Source organism: Staurois parvus, unplaced genomic scaffold (genome assembly GCF_062004578.1).
Source record: "Staurois parvus isolate SC_StPar_1 unplaced genomic scaffold, SC_StPar_1.0 ptg000183l, whole genome shotgun sequence".
NCBI lineage: Eukaryota > Metazoa > Chordata > Amphibia > Anura > Ranidae > Staurois > Staurois parvus.
Genome location: NW_028317979.1, coordinates 7,358,452 through 7,382,960, shown reverse-complemented (window position 1 = coordinate 7,382,960; position 24,509 = coordinate 7,358,452).

The following is a 24,509-nucleotide window of genomic DNA, read 5'->3' as shown; positions in this document are numbered from 1 at the left end:
TATACAGTGCTGCGCTAGTTTAACGGACAATTGCGTGGTCATGCAATACGGTACATAAATGAAATTTACATCCTTTTTTCCCCACAAATTGAGCTTTCTTTCGGTGGTATTTGATCGCCTGTGCGGTTTTTATTTTTTGTGCTATAAAAAAAAGGCTGACAATTTTGAGGAAAAAAAAACAATATTTTGGACTTTTTGCTATAAAACATGTCCAGTAAAAAAAAAATGCAAAAATCAAATTTAGTCATAAATTTCTGCCAAAATGCATTCTGCAACATGACTTTGCTAAAAAAAAATCCCAATACGTGTAAATTAATTGGTATACGTGAAAGTTATAGCGTTTACAAATGGCGGGAAAGATACTGGAATTTTTAATTTTTATTTATACTAATAATGGCGCCGATCAGCGACTTATGGCGGCAATCTGCGACATATGGCGGCGACCAGCGACTTATGGCGGGACTGCGGTGGACATTTTTACACTGGGGGGGAACTGACTTGGGGTCACTGACCTCCCCAGTGACACCAATACAGTGATCAGTGAAAAAAACCCACTGAAACTGTACTAATGTCACTGGGGAGGAAGGGGTTAACATTTTTAGAATTTGCGGTGTAAGGGGAGTGTTTTACTAGGGGGCGGGGGTGTGTACTGGACGGGGGGAGGGAGGGGGGAGCTGATCGAGGGAGAGAAACTCTGCAGCTTCTCACAAGCTGTCAGAGAACTGACACAGAACAGGGCTGTGTGTAAACAATGCAGCCCTGCTCTGTGTCAGCGATCACCGTCAATCGCGGGAAAACGGCCGGTAAAATCCGGCCGTGACCAGGTGGCTGACACACGCTGCTGACACCCGCGGGACAGGTAGGGGGCGCGCGCCTCGCGTGCGCCCCCCTACCTGTTTTGAAGGCAGCCGTTTTAAAACGTGCTTTTGCCTACGAGTGCCGCCCTGCCGCCGTTTATATGTGGTGGCTGGGCGGCAAGTGGTTAAAACACTGGGCTAGATTTACTAAAACTGGATAGTGCACAATCTGGTGCAGCTATGCATGGTAACCAATAAGCTTCTAACTTCAGCTTGTTCAATTAAGCTTTGACAAAAAAAAAAACTGGAAGCTGGTTTATATGCAGAGCTGCCCCAGATTTTGGAATCTCTAGTTTTAGTAAATCAACCCCTATGTGTCTAGAAAATGACCTGATGTGTCACAACATGTCCAGCTCTTACTCCCTCCTTAATATTTCCCCAAATAGTTTTTTTCCCCACAAATATCCAGGAAAGAAAGAAGGATTTGGACACTACATTTTTATCCACACATAATGATATAATCTATTCACAACACTTTAAACTCTTCTCTAGAAGGTACTGTGTACCCACAAGTCTTCCTGACATATTCTCCTGATGCTCCTTTCTCCACTGGAGATGCCAACAACACCCCAGAACTCTTCTACATATATTCTGGAAATGACCCCTTTTCAGGCCAGGGGTATTGTTTTACCCCACACATATTCAATTGAATAGAGATGAGCCAAGCAGCAGATGCAAAAACAATGAAATGTTGGCATGCATACTGTATAATCATGACATGCTAATAAAGAATTGCACCTACATAAATCACTTTTATGGCCACTTCAAGTATATCCAGTTAAAGACACTAAATTGTAAAAAGAGCAAATATTTTAAAGAGGTGTCCAAGACACAAAACTGAGTTAATTAAAGAGATAAAGAATATGTCACCCACTGTGAAATATTTGTAAAACTGGGTATGTTCAGTTTGAAAAAGACCTCTTAGAGAAGAGCTAGTTCACATTTTTATACTTATTATAAACCAGTAAAGATTTGGCAAAATAACTTTCTTAAGGACTGTACAAAGAAAAAGGCTACATCATTTACATATAAAAATCCATACTTTTAGCAAAGGTTTCTATACAAGAATAGTTGTTAATCAGTGGAGGCTTTATCACATACCACATAGCATAAACTTAAATTATAAAAAGGCCTTGATAATATTTTTGCAACTAACAATACACAAATTAAAATAAGAAAAGGCTAAGTGAGAAATATTTTCACCCAGATAAATGAGGCAGCTGCCTTTGGAAATGGGGAGGATATTTTTCCTCCTTCATGGCAGTACTAGCAAAAGTTCCTAAAGGGGTTATGCTTTCCTTTCATTTGGGCAAAAACTGCAGGAGTTATAAGAGGTTGAACTTGATGGACAGTGGTCTTTTCTCATCCTTATTAACTATGTATCTTTCCAACAGCTTCTTCATTAAAATATAGGCCTACATGTATGTTGCATTTAGAAGGCCCAACAGGGTCCCTATCATCTCATCTTTTATGAAAACAACTGATGTCATTCAGAACAAAAGACGTTTTTGATGTCAGTTTCTTTCCCACAAAACGCGATTTGTTTTTATCTTTCTTGATCAGCAGATGTTACCAAATAACTACTAATTACAAGAAGTGAGCAAGTTATTTACATAAAGGCAAGATGGCTTATTTCCTACATAGGCTGTTTAATGCTTCCAAATTTAAATTGCCTATTTGAAGTTAGGAAACATATCGTTAATGCTTTAATTAAGAGACTGATTTCTAAAACTGTTGTTGAAGCTATGGCCTTCTCATCAGTAAAGCAGAAAATTTAAATAGGTATTTATGCCTTTCTCACGTGCTCATTTTCTCTCTCTCTCTTTATATATATATATATATATATATATATATATATATATATATATATTTACACATTATATAAATACAACAGCACACTAGTTATGTAGCATATGCATACATTTTCACTAGGGATGGATGGACCAGGCGAAATGTGGTTCACTGGGTATTTGAGGAACCTGATGGTAAATCCGCAAACCCCTAATATAGCTCTGCACCCTATTAATGTCTATAGGAGGCAAATTTTAATATTTTCTCATCTTTTTCAAGGTTAATTTTTAAAAAGTGTAAATACACACAAGAAAAAGTCCTTTATAAATAATATCCCACAATATAAATCTAACATTAATTGCATGTTCAGTGCAGTAAAATTACAAATTCTGGCTGGCTGGTCCTCAGTAAATCCAACATCCCCAGTAAATCCAGCATCAATCATATTGTCCAGTGGTGTAAATTCATTGTCAATAAAAATGACTCATCGCAATGATATACTGGTGCCTGACAATGTTTCTCTGCCACACTACACCCACAAAATGACAGATCCCTGGCCAGTTTGCATAAAGACAGCATCAAGCTAAGGATCTGTCATTTTGTGACTGTAGTGTAGTGGGGCAACATCATTGGGAAGTCAGGTCAGGTTGATTGACGATGGATTAACAGCAATGGAAAATGTGGCTGGCATTAGATTAAAGGGAACGTTGGATTTTTGAGGCCCAGCAGGCTGGGAATCTGCTGCATTAGCACTACAATTGCAAAATTACAGATTCCTGGCTAGCTGCTGGTAAATTCAGCAGGGGATCTTGGGTGAGGTATTTTTTGCAATGTTTGCCATATTTGGTCAATGACATCAGCCGAGATCTCTGCCTGATTTGTTTATAATCTGCAGTTGGCCAGTAAGTATTCTGTCATTTTGCAGCAGCAGTGTGGTGGGGCAACAACATTGGACTGTGAGTCATCATGGCTACGAGCTGTAAAAGCAGTGGGTCATCGTGACTGATGCTGGATCTCCACCGCTGGATGGTGTGATTGATGATGGATTATTATTTATTTTTTTTAATTGTGATAAATAACATTATCATGGTGTGGGTGTCTTTGTTTTTGACATTTTGTGGGGGGAAATGAGTAATAAGGGGCACTAAAGTACCCCATATTTATTCCCCTAGGGGGAGATGACCTTCGGGGGCCATTTGTCAAAGGTGGCTTTCAAATTCTGATAAATACCCCCCACTCAAACTTCAACATCCTCTGCGGGCCTGATATGTCTCTCAACATGGTGACAAGGTGCCCACTTGGTAAGGTTCCTTCCCAGTGTTGAAATCCATATGGCCTATTATGATTCAGAGAGGGGGCCACATGTTTGCTGCTGTCCACCTTTCCTTGGCCTTCCAGGTTGCATGCCTGGACAAGGGCCTGGAATTGTAATTTGCACTGTCTCTCTAGAAAGAAAAAAATGTTTTGGGGTTCCCAAAAGCCCTTATCCAGTTGTGCAGCCTAGGTGGCCACTTCTCACCCCTTTCCTAAAGCATTAGCACTAGAATAAGTTAAATTGATGCCCTTGCATAATCACCAATCCTACCAAAATGAAATATACTCTTGCTGCCAGTCATGTTGTCATTTTTTTTCACACCCCCAGTAGACTGTTATCATTAGAGATGAGCGAATCGAAGTAGGCGAAGTGGAATTCGAGTCGAATATTGGAAAATTTTCGATTCGCGGCGAATCCAAAAAATAGCCTACTTCGGACGCGCGAATCGAAATTTTTCCTAAAATGGCGGCGGACATGTGCGGCGACGGAGCGGGGATGTCTGGGAAGGCGCGCAGACAAGGCGCGCTGACCCATAATGCATTCCTTAATGACATGTGATCGCATTAGCCAATCAGCAGCCAGGCAGCCAGCACTGTGTAATGGTCGAGCTATAAATAGCGGCCATTTTAGAATTCTTCATTTGCCTCCAGTCATTCAAGAGAGGCAGACCGCTCTGTATTAGGGACAGAGTTAGGGCCACAGAAACGTTACTTGGGGACAGAGAAACGTTACTTAGGGACAGAGAAGCATTACTCAGGGACACAGAATTGTTAATGAGGGCCACAGAATCGTTACTTAGGGCCAAAGAAACGCTAGTTAGGGCCACAGAATTGTTACTCAGGGACAGACAGAATTGTTACTGAGTGCCAGAGAATTGTTACTTAGGGCCACAGAAACGTTAGTTAGGGCCACAGAATTGTTACTCAGGGACAGACACAGAATTGTTACTGAGGGCCACAGAACTGTTACTTAGGGCCACAGAAATGTTATTAGGGCCACAGAATTGTTACTCAGGGACAGACAGAATTGTTACTGAGTGCCAGAGAATTGTTACTTAGGGCCACAGAAACGTTAGTTAGGGCCACAGAATTGTTACTCAGGGACAGACACAGAATTGTTACTGAGGGCCACAGAACTGTTACTTAGGGCCACAGAAACGTTAGTTAGGGCCACAGAATTGTTACTCAGGGACAGACACAGAATTGTTACTGATTGCCACAGAATTGTTACTTAGGGCCACAGAAACGTTACTCAGGGACACAGAATTGTTACTGAGGGCCACAGAACCGTTACTTAGGGCCACAGAATTGTTACTCAGGGACAGACACAGAATTGTTACTCAGGGACACAGAATTGTTACTGAGGGCCACAGAACCGTTACTTAGGGCCACAGAAACGTTACTCAGGGACACAGAATTGTTACTGAGGGCCACATAACCGTTACTTAGGGCCACATAATTGTTACTCAGGGACAGACACAGAATTGTTACTGAGGGACACAGAATTGTTACTGAGGGCCACAACCGTTACTTAGGGCCACAGAATTGTTACTCAGGGACACAGAATTGTTACTGAGGGCCACAGAACCGTTACTTAGGGCCACAGAATTGTTACTCAGGGACACAGAATTGTTACTGAGGGCCACAGAACCGTTACTTAGGGCCACAGAATTGTTACTCAGGGACAGACACAGAATTGTTACTGAGGGACACAGAATTGTTACTGAGGGCCACATAACCGTTACTTAGGGCCACATAATTGTTACTCAGGGACAGACACAGAATTGTTACTGAGGAACACAGAATTGTTACTGAGAGCCACAACCGTTACTTAGGGCCACAGAATTGTTACTCAGGGACACAGAATTGTTACTGAGGGCCACAGAACCGTTACTTAGGGCCACAGAATTGTTACTCAGGGACACAGAATTGTTACTGAGGGCCACAGAACCGTTACTTAGGGCCACAGAATTGTTACTCAGGGACAGACACAGAATTGTTACTGAGGGACACAGAATACTCAGGGACAGACACAGAATTGTTACTGAGGGACACAGAATTGTTACTGAGGGCCACAGAAACGTTAATCAGGGCCACAGAATAGTTACTGAGGGCCACAGAACCGTTACTTAGGGCCACATAAAAGTTAATCAGGGACACAGAATTGTTACTGAGGGCCACAGAACCGTTACTTAGGGCCACAGAATTGTTACTCAGGGACAGACACAGAATTGTTACTGAGGGACACAGAATTGTTACTGAGGGCCACAGAACCGTTACTTAGGGCCACAGAAACGTTAATCAGGGACACAGAATTGTTACTGAGGGCCACAGAACCGTTACTTAGGGCCACATAAACGTTAATCAGGGACACAGAATTGTTACTGAGGGCCACAGAACCGTTACTTAGGGCCACAGAATTGTTACTCACGGACAGACACAGAATTGTTTCTTGAGGGACACAGAATTGTTACTGAGGGCCACAGAACCGTTACTTAGGGCCACAGAAACGTTAATCAGGGACACAGAATTGTTACTGAGGGCCACAGAACTGTTACTTAGGGCCATGTAAACGTTAATCAGGGACAGACACAGAATTGTTACTGAGGGACACAGAATTGTTACTGAGGGACACAGAATTGTTACTGAGGGCCACAGAACCGTTACTTAGGGCCACAGAATTGTTACTTAGGGACACAGAATTGTTACTGAGGGCCACAGAACCGTTACTTAGGGCCACAGAATTGTTACTTAGGGACACAGAATTGTTACTGAGGGCCACAGAACTGTTACTTAGGGCCACAGAATTGTTACTCGGACAGACACAGAATTGTTACTCAGGGACACAGAATTGTTACTGAGGGCCACAGAACCGTTACTTAGGGCCACAGAATTGTTACTCAGGGACACAGAATTGTTACTGAGGGCCACAGAACTGTTACTTAGGGCCACAGAATTGTTACTCAGGGACACAGAATTGTTACTGAGGGCCACAGAACTGTTACTTAGGGCTACAGAATTGTTACTCGGACAGACACAGAATTGTTACTCAGGGACACAGAATTGTTACTGAGGGCCACAGAACCGTTACTTAGGGCCACAGAATTGTTACTCAGGGACACAGAATTGTTACTGAGGGCCACAGAACCGTTACTTAGGGCCACAGAATTGTTACTCAGGGACACAGAATTGTTACTGAGGGCCACAGAACTGTTACTTAGGGCCACAGAATTGTTACTCGGACAGACACAGAATTGTTACTCAGGGACACAGAATTGTTACTGAGGGCCACAGAACTGTTACTTAGGGCCACAGAATTGTTACTCGGACAGACACAGAATTGTTACTCAGGGACACAGAATTTTTTCCTGAGGGCCACAGAACCGTTACTTAGGGCCACAGAATTGTTACTCAGGGACACAGAATTGTTACTGAGGGCCACAGAACTGTTACTTAGGGCCACAGAATTGTTACTCGGACAGACACAGAATTGTTACTCAGGGACACAGAATTTTTTCCTGAGGGCCACAGAACCGTTACTTAGGGCCACAGAATTGTTACTCAGGGACACAGAATTGTTACTGAGGGCCACAGAACTGTTACTTAGGGCCACAGAATTGTTACTCGGACAGACACAGAATTGTTACTCAGGGACACAGAATTGTTACTGAGGGCCACAGAACCGTTACTTAGGGCCACAGAATTTACACTCAGGGACACAGAATTGTTACTGAGGGCCACAGAACTGTTACTTAGGGCCACAGAATTGTTACTCAGGGACACAGAATTGTTACTGAGGGCCACAGAATTGTTACTTAGGGCCACAGAATTGTTACTCGGACAGACACAGAATTGTTACTCAGGGACACAGAATTGTTACTGAGGGCCACAGAACCGTTACTTAGGGCCACAGAATTGTTACTCAGGGACACAGAATTGTTACTGAGGGCCACAGAACTGTTACTTAGGGCCACAGAATTGTTACTCAGGGACACAGAATTGTTACTGAGGGCCACAGAACTGTTACTTAGGGCCACAGAATTGTTACTCGGACAGACACAGAATTGTTACTCAGGGACACAGAATTGTTACTAAGGGCCACAGAACCGTTACTTAGGGCCACATAAACGTTAATCAGGGATTAGAATTGTTACTGAGGGCCACAGAACCGTTACTTAGGGCCACATAATTGTTACTCAGGGACAGACACAGAATTGTTACTGAGGGACACAGAATTGTTACTGAGGGCCACAGAACCGTTACTTAGGGCCACAGAATTGTTACTCAGGGACAGACACAGAATTGTTACTCAGGGACACAGAATTGTTACTCAGGGACACAGAATCGTTGAATTAAAGAGTATGTCAGACAACATGCAGAGGAGTGGCAGAGGAGGCAATGTTTTAGGAGCGAGCAGACGTGGCAGCAGAGGAAGGGGTCGAGGCAGCACTATTCGCAGCCAGAGGCCAGTGCTCCCGATGTCATCCAGCGGTCGTGTCTCCACCGACAACCCTGCCGTCGTCGATTGGTTGGCTCGGTCATCTTCCTCTTCCCAGGTCACCTCTGACACCTACAGCCAACGGTCGGTGGGTACGTCAGACACAACCGTTAGTTGGCATGGCCCGGGACCAAGCCCACTGAAATCACGTGTCCTCTACCTGCCCCTGTCCTTTGGTGTTTCCTCACCAAGCGAAGTATCGCATGCTGTGGGCTCAGCCCCACTGTACAGTGAGGAAGAGCTAACAGAGGGCGGTCAGGAACGGGGGGAGACATCCGCCTTTTCAGCAGCCAGGCGAAGAAGTAGTGGCGAGGAGAGTGGCTCGGTAGCCGGTCTAGAGACAGGTCTGTCTCCTGACCCAGACGCAGCCGAGGGGGCTAGTAGTGAGGCGGAGACCCTACTTGATGATGAGGAGGTTGATCGCACTTGGCAGCCTCGTCGTCATCAGGCAATTTCTTCCGCATCATCAGGAGAAGAGGGTGGCAGCTTGGCAGCGAGCGAAACAGTCGGTGGGTTGCCCAGGAGGCAGCAGGGTCGCAGCAGTGTCAGTGGAGCCAAACGGCCACGGAGTAGAGCACCAGCTCCACTGCAGCCTACCACCACGGCCAGTAGTGGTGCCGGTGTGCACGGAGGAAGCAGCAGTCAGCCAGTGAGGAGTATCGGGGGCAAAGTTTCCTACTCGGCGGTGTGGCAATTTTTCGTCAAGCCGCCCGAGGAAGTAAACGTAGCCGTATGTCGACTATGTGGCCAGAAAGTCAAGCGTGGCCAGGGGGCCCATGTTGGGACTACAGCGTTGCGGCAGCATATGCAGCGTCGCCATTTGGTGGCCTGGGAAAACCGTGATAAAGATACGGCGGTTCTGCCCGCCCCAGCCCCCGCTCCATCACCCGCTCCGTTACTTGCTCCGTCACCCGACGTCAATCGCCCTCCATCAGCCAGTCAAGGCTCCAACACCTCTGCTGAGGGGAGTTGTCGCTCGTTGGCATCTTCCGCTCGTTCAGATGCTCCTTCTCCTGCTACTCCTCTTCACGGATTCCGTCAGCAGTCTTTCTTGGAATCCGTTTCCAAGAGACAACAGTTTGCGAGCACGCACCCGACGGTGCAAAAGCTGAACGTCCTCCTGTCCAAGTTGCTGGTGCTGCAGTCCCTCCCTTTCCAAGTGGTGGACTCAGCACCTTTCCGAGAAATGATGGCTTGTGCCGCGCCGCGGTGGAGAGTGCCAAGCCGTCATTTCTTCGCCAAAAAGGCAGTGCCAGCCCTGCATTCACATGTAGAAGAGATGGTGGGCCAGTCTTTGAGCATGTCGGTCTCTGCCAAAGTGCACGGCAGCGCCGACGTGTGGAGCTGTAACTACGGTCAGGGACAGTACATGTCATTTACGGCCCACTGGGTGAACGTGGTGCCGTCACAGCCGCACCAGCAACTTGGACAGGTCACGCCGCTTTTGCCTCCACGTTTGCACGTCCTTGGTCCACAAAAGATGTCCGCCTCTACCACCTCTTCTTCCGCCGTGTCCTCAGCCGCCACCCCCGTGCCAAGTCCCATTACCCGACCGGCATATCACATGTGCAGGGCGCAACGGTGTCACGCTGTTCTGCACCTGGTATGCCTTGGCGAACGTAGTCACACAGGGGAGGAACTTCTGAGTGTAATGAACAGAGAAATTGACAGATGGCTGTCTCTGCGCAAACTGAAAATCGGAACCATGTTGACCGACAACGGAAAGAACATGGTGTCTGCTCTGCGTCAAGGAAGGTTGTGCCATGCGCCATGCATGGCTCACGTGTTCAATCTGGTTGTCAAGCGGTTCCTAAAATCCACCATCCCACTGCAAGACATCCTTAAAATGTCACGTAAACTTTGCATGCATTTCAGCCATTCCTACACCGCAAAGCACACCCTCATTGAGCTGCAGCGGCAGAACGGAATTCCACATCATCGCCTGATCTGCGACGTTGCAACAAGGTGGAATTCAACCCTACACATGTTAGACCGCCTTTACGAGCAGCGAAAGGCCATCACCGATTTCCTGATGTTACAAGCGGATAAAGGTACTCCCCTGTGTAACTTCGATGTCAGCCATTGGCAGCTCATGCGTGACACCTGCCGCTTGCTCAGGCCCTTTGAGGAGGCCACGCTATTCGTGAGTCGGCAGGACTATGGGATGAACGACAGCATTCCTCTGTTGCACGTCCTTGAACAAATGCTGTTAACAATGGCTGGTCAGGGTGCGGTAGACGTGGCGCACAGATCTCAACGCCACATGACCCCTGTGGGGGCAGGACAGGAAGAAGAGGAGGAGGTAGAGGAGGACATTGGTGCTCAGGAATTATTGAGTGAAATGGGTGGTTTTTCCACTCAGCGGACAGGAGTGGAGGAGCAGGAGCATCTGGTAGAGGAGGAGGAGGAGGAGACAGAGGACCCAGACGCACCGTGGCAGTATGCTGTGGAGATGGAGGCAGGGAGTCCCTCGCATTCCTTGGCACAAATGGCCCATAGCATGCTCGGTTGCTTGCGTAGCGACAGCCGAATAATAACCATCAGACAGAGGGATGACTTTTGGCTGTCCACCTTGTTGGACCCTCGCTACCGTTCAAAAATGGTGGCCTTTTTCACACCTGCTGAGAGGGAGGCCAAAATAACGTACTATAAAAACCACCTATGTAGTCAGTTGGTCTCTGCCTTTGTGCGCCAATGTCCATCCTCAGACACTGTGGGCCCTGTGCGCTCGCGTTCCGCTGCCATGGCAGCAGGGGAGGGGTGGGGTGGTAGGAGCAGTGGCAGCTCCACCAGCAGCGGCTGCCTCAGTCTGCAGTCGATGATGAGTAGCTTTCTTCACCAGCGCAGTGAGGAAACTACTAACAAGCAGCAGCAGCAGCAGCAGCAGCATCAGGTGGACCTGGAGCAGGACCTCAAACAACAGGCTTGGGCCTACTTGGACAGCACCCTGCCAACCGAGGTAGACAATCCCCTTGACTACTGGGCAACGAAACTTGACCTTTGGCCCCAACTAGCTGAATTTGCCCTTGAAAGGCTGTCATGCCCGGCCAGTAGCGTGGCATCGGAGCACGTGTTTAGTGTGGCAGGAGGTATTGTAACTCCGCGGAGGACACGACTGTCCACCCAAAGTGTGGAGAGACTCACGTTTGTGAAAATGAATCAGGCGTGGATTAGTCTGGATTTCAAACCACCAGTTCCTGACACAACTGACTAAATCCGCCATGAATCATGCCTCAAACATGTGCCACTTTCAGGTTTCCTCACACACTGCTGGTGTGTTCCATTTTTTGTCATAGGGTGCTGGCAGATTACGGGCCTCCCATAGCTGCTGCCAGGCCCCTAATCTGCCATAGGCCCCTATATACCGCCTCCTCATGCTGCTGCCAAGTCCAGAGTCTGTCATGGGTCCCTGTACGGCCTCCCATTGCTGCTGTCTCCATCGCCACACTCTGCCATGTGCCACTTTCAGGTCTCCTCACACACTGCTGGTGTGTTCAATTTTTTGACATAGGGTGCTGGCAGATTACGGGCCTCCTATAGCTGCTGCCAGGCCCCTAATCTGCCATGGGCCCCTGTACTGCCTCCTCATGCTGCTGCCAGGTCCACAGTGTCTCATGCCATGTGCCACTTTCAGGTCTCCTCACACTGCTGGTGTGTTGAATTTTTTGACATAGGGTGCTGGCAGATTACGGGCCTCCCATAGCTGCTGCCAGGCCCCTAATCTGCCATGGGCCCCTATACCGCCTCCTCATGCTGCTGCCAAGTCCAGAGTCTGTCATGGGTCCCTGTACGGCCTCCCATTGCTGCTGTCTCCATCGCCACACTCTGCCATGTGCCACTTTCAGGTCTCCTCACACACTGCTGGTGTGTTGAATTTTTTGACATAGGGTGCTGGCAGATTACGGGCCTCCCATAGCTGCTGCCAGGCCCCTAATCTGCCATAGGCCCCTATATACCGCCTCCTCATGCTGCTGCCAAGTCCAGAGTCTGTCATGGGTCCCTGTACGGCCTCCCATTGCTGCTGTCTCCATCGCCACACTCTGCCATGTGCCACTTTCAGGTCTCCTCACACTGCTGGTGTGTTGAATTTTTTGACATAGGGTGCTGGCAGATTACGGGCCTCCCATAGCTGCTGCCAGGCCCCTAATCTGCCATAGGCCCCTATATACCGCCTCCTCATGCTGCTGCCAAGTCCAGAGTCTGTCATGGGTCCCTGTACGGCCTCCCATTGCTGCTGTCTCCATCGCCACACTCTGCCATGTGCCACTTTCAGGTCTCCTCACACTGCTGGTGTGTTGAATTTTTTGACATAGGGTGCTGGCAGATTACGGGCCTCCTATAGCTGCTGCCAGGCCCCTAATCTGCCATAGGCCCCTATATACCGCCTCCTCATGCTGCTGCCAGGTCCAGAGTCTCTCATGGGTCCCTGTACGGCCTCCCATTGCTGCTGTCTCCATCGCTACACTCTGCCATGTGCCACTTTCAGGTCTCCTCACACACTGCTGGTGTGTTGAATTTTTTGACATAGGGTGCTGGCAGATTATGTGCCTCCCATTGCTGCTGCCAAGCCCGTAATCTGCCATGGGCCCCCGTACCGACTCCTCATGCTGTGACGTTGCAACAAGGTGGAATTCAACCCTACATATGTTAGACCGCCTTTACGAACAGCAAAAGGCCATCACAGATTTCCTGATGTTAAAAGCGGATAAAGGTACTCCCTGTGTAACTTAGATGTCAGCCATTGGCAGCTCATGCGTGACACCTGCGCTTGCTCAGGCCCTTTGAGGAGGCCACGCTATTCGTGAGTCGGCAGGACTATGGGATGAACGACGTCATTCCTCTGTTGCACGTCCTGGAAAAAATGCTGTTAACAATGGCTGGTCAGGGTGCGGTAGACGTGGCGCACAGATCTCAACGCCACATGACCCCTGTGGGGGCAGGACAGGAAGAAGAGGAGGAGGTAGAGGAGGACATTGGTGCTCAGGAATTATTGAGTGAAATGGGTGGTTTTTTCACTCAGCGGACAGGAGTGGAGGAGCAGGAGCATCTGGTAGAGGAGGAGGAAGAGGAGACAGAGGACCCAGACGCACCGTGGCAGTATGCTGTGGAGATGGAGGCAGGGAGTCCCTCGCATTCCTTGGCACAAATGGCCCATAGCATGCTCGCTTGCTTGCGTAGCGACAGCCGAATAATAACCATCAGACAGAGGGATGACTTTTGGCTGTCCACCTTGTTGGACCCTCGCTACCGTTCAAAAATGGTGGCCTTTTTCACACCTGCTGAGAGGGAGGCCAAAATAACGTACTATAAAAACCACCTATGTAGTCAGCTGGTCTCTGCCTGTCTGCGCCAACGTCCATCCTCAGACACTGTGGGCCCTGTGCGCTCGCGTTCCGCTGCCATGGCAGCAGGGGAGGGGTGGGGTGGTAGGAGCAGTGGCAGCTCCACCAGCAGCAGCTGCCTCAGTCTGCAGTCGATGATGAGTAGCTTTCTTCACCAGCGCAGTGAGGAAACTACTAACCAGCCGCAGCAGCAGCAGCATCAGGTGGACCTGGAGCAGGACCTCAAACAACAGGCTTAGGCCTACTTGGACAGCACCCTGCCAACCGAGGTAGACAATCCCCTTGACTACTGGGCAACGAAACTTGACCTTTGGCCCCAACTAGCTGAATTTGCCCTTGAAAGGCTGTCATGCCCGGCCAGTAGCGTGGCATCGGAGCGCGTGTTTAGTGCGGCAGGAGGTATTGCAACTCCGCGGAGGACACGACTGTCCACCCAAAGTGTGGAGAGACTGACGTTTGTGAAAATGAATCAGGCGTGGATTAGTCTGGATTTCAAACCACCAGTTCCTGACACAACTGACTAAATCCGCCATGAATCATGCCCCAAACATGTGCCACTTTCAGGTCTCCTCACACTGCTGGTGTGTTCCATTTTTTGTCATAGGGTGCTGGCAGATTACGGGCCTCCCATAGCTGCTGCCAGGCCCCTAATCTGCCATGGGCCCCTATACCGCCTCCTCATGCTGCTGCCAAGTCCAGAGTCTCTCATGGGTCCCTGTACGGCCTCCCATTGCTGCTGTCTCCATCGCCACACTCTGCCATGTGCCACTTTCAGGTCTCCTCACACTGCTGGTGTGTTCCATTTTTTGTCATAGGGTGCTGGCAGATTACGGGCCTCCCATAGCTGCTGCCAGGCCCCTAATCTGCCATGGGCCCCTATACCGCCTCCTCATGCTGCTGCCAGGTCCAGAGTGTGTCATGGGTCCCTGTACGGCCTCCCATTGCTGCTGTCTCCATCGCCACACTCTGCCATGTGCCACTTTCAGGTCTCCTCACACTGCTGGTGGGTTCCATTTTTTGTCATAGGGTGCTGGCAGATTACGGGCCTCCCATAGCTGCTGCCAGGCCCCTAATCTGCCATGGGCCCCCGTACCGACTCCTCATGCTGCTGCCAGGCCCGTAATCTGTCATGGGCCCCTGTTGTCGCTTGTTGGCATATTCCGCTCGTTCAGATGCTCCTTCTCCTGCTACTCCTCTTCACGGATTCCGTCAGCAGTCTTTCTTGGAATCCGTTTCCAAGAGACAACAGTTTGCGAGCACGCACCCGACGGTGCAGAAGCTGAACGTCCTCCTGTCCAAGTTGCTGCTGCCAGGCTCGTAATCTGTCATGCGCCCCTGTACCGCCTCCTCATGCTGCTGCCAGGTCCAGAGTGTGTCATGGGCCCCCGTACCGACTCCTCATGCTGCTGCCAGGCCCGTAATCTGTCATGGGCCCCTGTACCGCCTCCCCATGCTGCTGCCAGGTCCAGAGTGTGTCATGGGTCCCTGTACGGCCTCCCATTGCTGCTGCCAGGCCCGTAATCTGCCATGGGCCCCCGTACCGACTCCTCATGCTGCTGCCAGGCCCGTAATCTGTCATGGGCCCCTGTACCGCCTCCTCATGCTGCTGCCAGGTCCAGAGTGTGTCATGGGTCCCTGTACGGCCTCCCATTGCTGCTGTCTCTATCGCCACACTCTGCCATGTGCCACTTTCAGGTCTCCTCACACTGCTGGTGGTTTCCATTTTTGTCATAGGGTGCTGTATGGCCTCCCATTGCTGCTGCCTCCACCGCCACACTGTGGCTCCACACTCTGGTTTTGGCCCCGTGACTGCCCAAATGAGTGAAGTGTGCGGTGATTCTAAGATCGACGGCACTCATCTGCATGTCATACTGACTGACAGTATTATTTCTCTTCCCCAGCAGACTCCAAGGGCATTTAAATTAAAGGTACAGTGTTCTGCACTAATATTAAGTCTCTCTGAAGCCTAGAAACACCCTTTTTTAAGTTAAATTCACAGCGAATATATTCGACTCGAATCAAAATTTTTCCACGAATTCGCCGAATCAGTCGAATCGAATTTTTGAATACTTCGCTCATCTCTAGTTATCATCCCCTTAAGAAATTCCAGACACTTGACAGCTTCACTCCCATAAGTATTATCCTTCCTTCCTATAAAATGTACTGTAATTAGGTCACCAGCTCCACCCTACACGTTGTTCATAGGTATCCCCTGAAGAAGTCATGTGACTGTGACGTAACGCATAGAGTCAGTGACATCATTACGTTATACAGGAAGTAAGGCTAGTACTTGTTAGAGCAAGGCTGCCAGGTGCCTGGAATTTTTTAAGGGGATAGCTTTAAATGCCATATTCTTCTATGCACCAGATTTTAAAGCACAGTACACTGTGAGTGCATTTTAAATATTTTTAATAAAGATCTCTTTTTAGCAGAAAGCACTATGATTTTTTAAATTTTTTTGATCCACTAAGAGTAAAAGGTGGAGAAATGTCTATATAAAAGGGAAGTTTGTTATTAAACGTTCATGAATATTTGGTAGTGTATGGTCCCATCTTTAAGGTCTATGAGGAATATATGTCTTAAAGGGGAAGGTGCCTATTGACTGGTTTTGAAGTATAGGTCAAAACTGGAGGTGAGTGCATATGGTGGAAGGTGGGAGAACATGAATGACTCACCAGTGTGGAACCTTGAAATTTAAAACACATATTTGAGGAAAAAGACTATATTTTGGTTTCTGCACTTAGTCACAGGGTGGTTTTAGGAGAGGACACACACACACACACACACACACACACACATATATATATATATATATATATATACAGTTTCAAGAAAAAGTATGTGAACCCCTTGGGATTACGTGGAGTTTTGCATGAATTGGGCATAAAATGTGCTCTGAACATCATCTAAGTCACAACAATAGAAGAACACAGTCTGCTGAACATAATACTACACAAACATTAGATGTTGCCATGGTTTAGTTGCACATAACATGTAAACATTCACAGTGCAGGGAGGAAAAAGTATGTGAGGCCCTAGCTTAATGACTTCTCCCAGAGCTTATTGGAGCCAGGAGTGAGCCAACCTTGACTCCAATCAGTGTGATGATATTGGATGTGTTGCTGACAGCTGTCCTGCCCTTAAAAAACACACACCTGTTTTGGGTTTACTGGTTTCAAGAAGCACTGTCTGATGTGAACCATGCCTCACAGAAAAGAGCTCTCAGAAGATCTACGATCAAGAATTGTTGACTTGCATGAAACTGGAAAGGGTTACAAAAGTATCTCCAAAAGCCTTGATGTTCATGTGTCCACGGTAAGACAGACTGTCTACAAATGGAGAAAGTTTAGCACTGTTGCTACTGTCCCTAGGTGTAGTCATCCTGTAAAAATGACTGCAAGAGCACAGCGCAGAATGCTGCATGAGGTAAAGAAGAATCCCAGAGTGTCAGCTAAAGACCTACAGAAATCTCTGGCACATGCTAACATTTTTCTTGACATATCTACAATAAGGAAAACATTAAACAAGAATGGAGTACATGGGAGGACACCACGGAGGAAGCCATTGCTGTCCAAAAAGAATATTGCAGCACGTTTGAAGTTTGCAAAAGAGCACCTGGATGTTCCACAGCACTACTGGCAAAATATACTGTGGACAGATGAAACCAAGATTGAGTTGTTTGGGAAGAACACACAACACTATGTGTGGAGAAAAAAAGGCACAGCACACCAACATCAAAACCTCATCCCCACTGTAAAACATGGCGGAGGGAGCATCATGGTTTGGGGCTGCTTTGCTGCCTCAGGGCCTGGACGGATTGTTCTCATTGATGGGAAAATGAATTCCAGAGTTTATCAAGACATTTTGCAGGAAAACCTACGACCATCTTTCTGCCAACTGAAGCTCCGCAGAGGATGGGTGATGCAACAGGACAATGACCCAAAGCATACAAGTAATTCAACAAAGAAATGGCTTCAACAGCACAGAATACGCCTTCTGAAGTGGCCCAGTCAGAGTCCTGACCTCAACCCGATTGAAATGCTGTGGCATGACCTTAAGAAAGCGATTCATACCAGACATCCCAAGAATATTGCTATACTGAAACAGTTTTGTGAAGAGGAGTGGTCCAAAATGACTCCAGATCATTGTGCAGGTCTGATCTGCAACTACAGGAAACGTTTGGTTGAGGTTATTGCTGCCAAAGGAGGGTCAACCAGTTATTAAGTCCAAAGGTTCACATACTTTTTCCTCCCTGCACCGTGAATGTTTACATGTTATGTGCAATTAAACCATGGCAACATCTAATGTTTGTGTAGTATTATGTTCAGCAGACTGTGTTCTTCTATTGTTGTGACTTAGATGACGTTCAGAGCACATTTTATGCCCAATTCATGCAAAACTCCACGTAATCCCAAGGGGTTCACGTACTTTTTCTTGCAACTGTATATATATATATATATATATATATATATATATATATATATAAAATATGCCTTCATTTGTGTTTTCGCATATTTGATATAATACTAAGTGTACATCATTTCCAGCACGCATGTTCAAAATATTTGTATGCATAATTTAGGTTATCATGACCTGGTATCAGCCTTTACAGTTCCTTTGCAGCAGGGCTGGTGAGTGAGAGGAAAAAGTAGTACTAGAAGCAATAAACATGCCAGTAGGAAGAGAAAGCAGAGTGAGAGAGAGATGAGCTCTTTACTGTGATGTTTCTCCTTTCACTTTCCCGTCGCCGGCAGGGGCAGGTCCAGGATGACCTGGTCTCAGAGGAATTGGGAGGAATGATCCTGGTCATTAGACTGAGGACATCTAGTGAAATACAAATTGTACTGTGCTGGAAATCTCTGAATTGAAGGTGGATATTGCGGTAAAAGCAATTTTTGTTATTTTATCCTTAAATTGGCCGTTAAATTTTATCTTGTTATTTGAGGCTGGAGCAAAGGATTCTAATTGTGATGACAATTAGATAGCAAGAGCAGTCAACAAGACTTGTCCAGTTCCCTGAAGTTGCTCTTTAAAGTAATTTTCTGGTTCATTCAAATATTTTTTTGGTAAACATAAAGAGGTTAGTAAGTATGAGTTTGTTGGATGTTTTGGAGTTGCTCCAGTTTTTTATCCATGGCGTTCTTCTAGTTTTAGAAAAAGAGAGAGTTTGGAAAGGAAATTTGTCAAAAATGACTATCATAGTCGAGCCTTTATTTGAAAATCAAATAACCATTTGAAATGTGATAAGAAATAGCCTTTCTGTATTATTATTATTTCTGTATAATTTACTGGACATTATTCTCTCAATAAAACAAAGTAGTACGCATTTTTATGCCTGCTAACATTTTTTTTAATAAATCACTATATCATAAACTTCATGATAGAAAAGTGGAATGGAAAACAGAGGAACTATTATGCAGCAAATGATTGGCTTTCATATTTTTCACAAAAATGTAGAGATTGGGATTCACTTTCTATCTTTCAGAATTTAAAATGACTATCTTTAATGGAAGAACTGTAAAAAACAAACTAGAGAGTATATGTAGTTCCAGCCTGTTGTAGATATGTGCACAATGGAAACATTTGTTTTGTTTCAGTTTATTTGTTAAGTAAATAATTTTGCTTTGTCATAATCATTATGTTAAATTGATTCCTTTTCTGAACAATTCCTTATTTTGGGAGAGTATATAGTTGTTGTTTCTAATTGATTTTTGGAGGTTCTGTTTTTCTTTTGTTATTTCAGAAGATTGGCTATATTCCTGCTAGTCCAACCCACAAAGAGAAATGGAATTAGCTGATTGGATGATATTGACTAGAGTCGCATGCACCCGAAAGTAACAAAATTAACAAAATGAATTTCTAATTCATTTGTTATGTTATAATTCGGAGATTCTGATGGATCCACCTCCATCCCACCAAAACATTATAAGTAGGCATTATCTTATTCTATTTTTATACCTTACTGTATTTATTGCAATATGTTTATGTACGTAGTGCATTTTTTATAATAATGAAAAATGTTTATGCAAAAAGAATCGGCTGATTATTCAAGAGTATACCACACTGCTCTCATTCGAATAAATTGAGTGAATCCGAATTAATATGTATTAATTTGTTATGTTATTAAGTTGATTTCATTTCCCCATTTCCAACTGACTTTGTTTGTTGGGCTGCACACATACAAATTAAACAAATGGTCTCTCAAGATCAACCCCAATACAAAAAGAATCTTATTATAATATTCATGCTACTCTCAATAGAATAGAAAATTAATGAACCCAAATCAATTTTGATCATTTGTTATGTCATTACATTATTTCTGATGCTTCACACATTAACAAAAGGCCCAAACTATTGCATCATGTCATCCGAATAAAACAAAGAAATTTGTTCTCAGTATAATTTATTTAAGATTGGTTGAAATTTGTTACGTATCTAAATTTGCTATGCATCTAACACTTCCCTCCCCCCAGATTAACAGTCCAAAGGTGCCCCTGTGCGCATTCATCCAGAGTGGGGGCACTCTAATACAGGAGGTGTGTTACTGGGCAGATCACCAGGTGAAAACAGAGGGGAAAAGCTTAAAAAAAGAAAACAAATGCAGCCAACACATCTGAGAATTGGTAAGCTGCAATCAGAGGTCTATTTACCGTGAGGCAAACAAGGCGTTTGCTTTGGCTGGCAATTTTTAGGGGGGCTGCACCACCCCCCGGAAGAAGGGACTTGGTGAGCAGCTGTGGACTGACCCATGCAGGGCCACCATCAGAGGGGTACCACTAGAAGTCCTGTAGGGGGCCCAGACAGCAGGAGGAACAAGTGGTGGTGGGAGAGGGTAATTGCAGAATGATGCACTGTGTATCTCTCCCTCCAGCAGCAAAAAGCTGGTTTCTCCCCCTTTCCCTCCCACTGGCTTTCTGCTGCTGGAGGGAGAGACAAACTTGGTCGGATCGAGGGGGTGCCCTGGTGTTCCTGAGTGGCCGCTCACCGCTGAGCATCTTCCCCTGCTCATAATCAGAGCCAGGACAAAGGGACACCCTGGAGCAGGGAGTGGAGAAGTGGTGGAGAGGAAAAAGCCAGGAGGAGGTGTGCTGTGTTGTGCTCTCCAGGCTCTCCCTCCTGTCAGAACATCACTCATCTATGCAGCACATGAGACAGGATCACTGATAGAACGTATGTGACTGTATACACACAGTATGATTACCACCCTCTACCTTCATTTCCTGCTGCCTGGCAATGAGCATCCCTTGGAGGAGGTAGGGGGCGGTAATCATTGTGTGTCTGTGTACAGTCCCAAGCAATCTATCAGTGATCCTGACTCATGTGCTGCATGGACGAGTACTGTTTTGACAGGAGGGAGAGCCTTGGGAACACAACACAGAGCACCTCCTCCTGGCTCTTTCCTCTCCACCTTTTCTAGGAAGTGTATTGGGGATTTGGAGGGTGGTATTTGCTAGAAGGAGGAATGGGAGGAGTATGTGCTAGCAGGAGGGTTTGGGGGATTTGAGCCAAGAGGGGGGATTGGAAGGAATGTTTGTGCTTGGGGGGGGTGGATGTGTGCTAAGAGGGGGGAATGCTGACAAACATTGATTGCCACTTTACAATTAAACAATTTTTTCCAATCATTGAACAATATATTTATGATCATTGAAATATATATATAATCGTGAGAGAGGGAGAGAGAGAGAATTCAATGAGCGTGTGTGTGTGTATATATATATATATACACACACACATATACACACACATATACACACACATATACACACATACACACGTGATCATTGTGATCATTGAACTCTCTTGCTCTCTCATTGGGGGAGGGGGGTGCACGATTTTTGTGTTGCCTAGGGCAGCATAAAACCTAAATACACCACTGGCTGCAGTATATTGCATTTTTGGTTTTGAGTTTAATACCACTTTAACATTCTAATACCATATTATCAACATATAACATAATATTTACAGTTTTTACAGTAAAACTAAGCAGTGTGTTTATTTTTGAGATTAATGTTAATGACAAGGGAGGGGATGCCATGCCCTGGTGTTTTCAGGGTTTGGCAGATGAGGTAACAGTGGAACAGGTTTCAGGAACATTGGTATGGGAGAAAATAAACCAAACTCATCAGCATATCCTTTATTTATCTCATGCTTCAGTGGTCTGTTATGTCATGTTGCATCTCATCAAATTCAGTAAAGTAGATAGTGGCGCTGTCATATGGCTTTGCTGTAGCCCTGAAGATGAATTACGTCCAAAGAGATCAGACTGAGGAAAAGAGCAATGCAGGTTCTCTGCGGCGTGCAGGTATAATGACTCTTTTGCAGCCTATTTTAGCTACTACAGTATTCTTAGATTTTAAAACAGTGGGATTTTAAGAGTCAGGACACATCCACACCAGTGTTGCCATACATTTTGCTACATTTTCCTATGTAGACAATTAAAATATATTGTTTTATAAAGGACTTGTTCATGTTAGTACATTTCATCTCAGTACATTGGAGAAAGAACTCCAGCATGCTGAATTTGGTACATTACAAACGGTTAAACGGGTTTATGTTACTGTGGGTGTGGTTGCCACCATCCCTATCTTAATAGAGAACCAAAACACATACATAGAATTATAAAACATTATTTTATTGATTAAAAAAAAAGGGTTTTGTAACCAAAAGACATTGAATAAAATCATAATTTTTCCCAAAATGCAGACCTATTTTCAGACATATTTTCAATGTATGCTCCATTTGTCACATCCAATCACAGAAAAAAACAGCGAGGGATTATTTTACATATTAGAAGCTTGTACATAGTGGTATCCCCCAACTGTTCACACTCAAATACTACAACCAGTTTTGTCTTGATTGTTGGTTTGTCAGCTTGGGGTATCCAAAGCATTTCTAAGTAAGACATCCACATTTAGCATAATTACAAGCTATAGTGGTAATATATCCCTGAGAAAGAAGTCCTAATAAGAAAACCTTAAAATACATTGGATACTCAAAGCTGACAAACCAACAATCAAGACAAAACCGGTTGTAGGGTTTAATTGTGAACAGTTGGGGGATACTATTATGCACAAGCTTCTAATATTTAAAAAAATCTCTTGCTGTTTTTTTCTGTGATTGGAGCATACATTGAAAATATGTCTGCATTTTGGAACAAATGATCATTTTATTCAATGTATTTTGGTTACAAAACCTTTTTAACCTCCCTAGCAGTATTCCCGAGTGTAGCTCGGGGTAAAATGTCAGTACCAAAAGCAGTAACCCCGAGCTACACTTGGGCTTACCATGCGGCGCCGCATAGGGAGTCCCTGCAGAGCTTACCTTGTCCTGTGCTCCCGTGATGTGTCCCCTGCAGCATCCCCGACCATCTCCTCTGGCCGATGCCGGCATCCGGCTTCTGTGTTCCGGTCCCTGTGACGTCGGGACGTACGGGCGGCGGCGGGAAATTTGAAAATTTTAAAAAATGTCATTTTTTTCCAAACAAATTTTACATAGTAAAACATTGCTGTTTCAACCCATTTCACATACATTTTGTCCCTAGTGCTTTGTCCTGTGCCCTGCCTGCATTTTGTCTGTTCTTTCTGCCTGGAAACTGAGAAAAGTCCATGGCGTCCAAAAAGTGTCCCTTTAGGTCAAAAGCGGGTTTAGATCAGCTAGAGAACAGCGATAGTAAATCAGAACCACTTGCAGAATTGAGTGATAATGATTCGTGAGGAAATTCGTCATCAGACACTGAAAACGATTTTGCAACTTTGCTCAGCAATGTGCAAACTTGGCGCTCTATTTCAAATTTCAGTGTTTTCGGTTTGATTATATTATTGAATTAAATGTATTAATATTATATTATTATTATTTATGATTATTTATTAAATTATAATTTATGATTTCGTGTTTCAAATTTTATCATACCTGGGATGTTTACTAGACTCTTGTTCGGACAGATTTCAGTGAGTTATTCCTAAAAATTACAGCCTACAATAAAAAAAATACATATTTCCATGCAACATAATGGTACCGCTTTCAGCACCAAAAATCTGAAATAATCATACCGCTAGGGAGGTTAAACAACAAAATATGAATTAATACTTTTTTTATAATTTTATTTATGTGTTTTGGTTGCCTTCAAAATCCCATTAAGAGGAAAATAAGTTTGGAATTTGGTACATTTACCTTAATTTTTCATTTAAGTCAATGGAAATAAAAATACAATGCAACTTGTTGTAATGCAAATCAGTGGAATGTGTGTTATTAACACATTTGTTTTGATGCTTGGAAACAGACTAAAGCTGGCCATAGATCGATTGAATACAATCCATATATGTGCAGAATGATTGTGCCAAAGCGATCCATCGATTGACATTAGTACAACCAGCCTGTTGGATTTTTAGCATATAGTTACTGCCTGCTGCTATGACTGCTAGCAGTAAACGTCATGTTCTCCGGGCTGGGGAGGCTCCCTGTACCCCCTCCCCCCACTGGCAAAACACAATAGCACTGCAGGAGGCATTCCCCCACTCACCATGTTGATGGGGGAATCGAGCGACTTCCTTTTCCTTCCACCCATTGTGGAAACATGGGGATAAGGACGTCCCCCTTTCCAAAAGCACCACCCATGTTGAGGGCGTATGACCTGGTATGGTTCAGGAGGACAGGGTAACTTGCTTGTCGCCCCTTTTTATGGTCAGCCTGGCTTCATACTCAAATAAA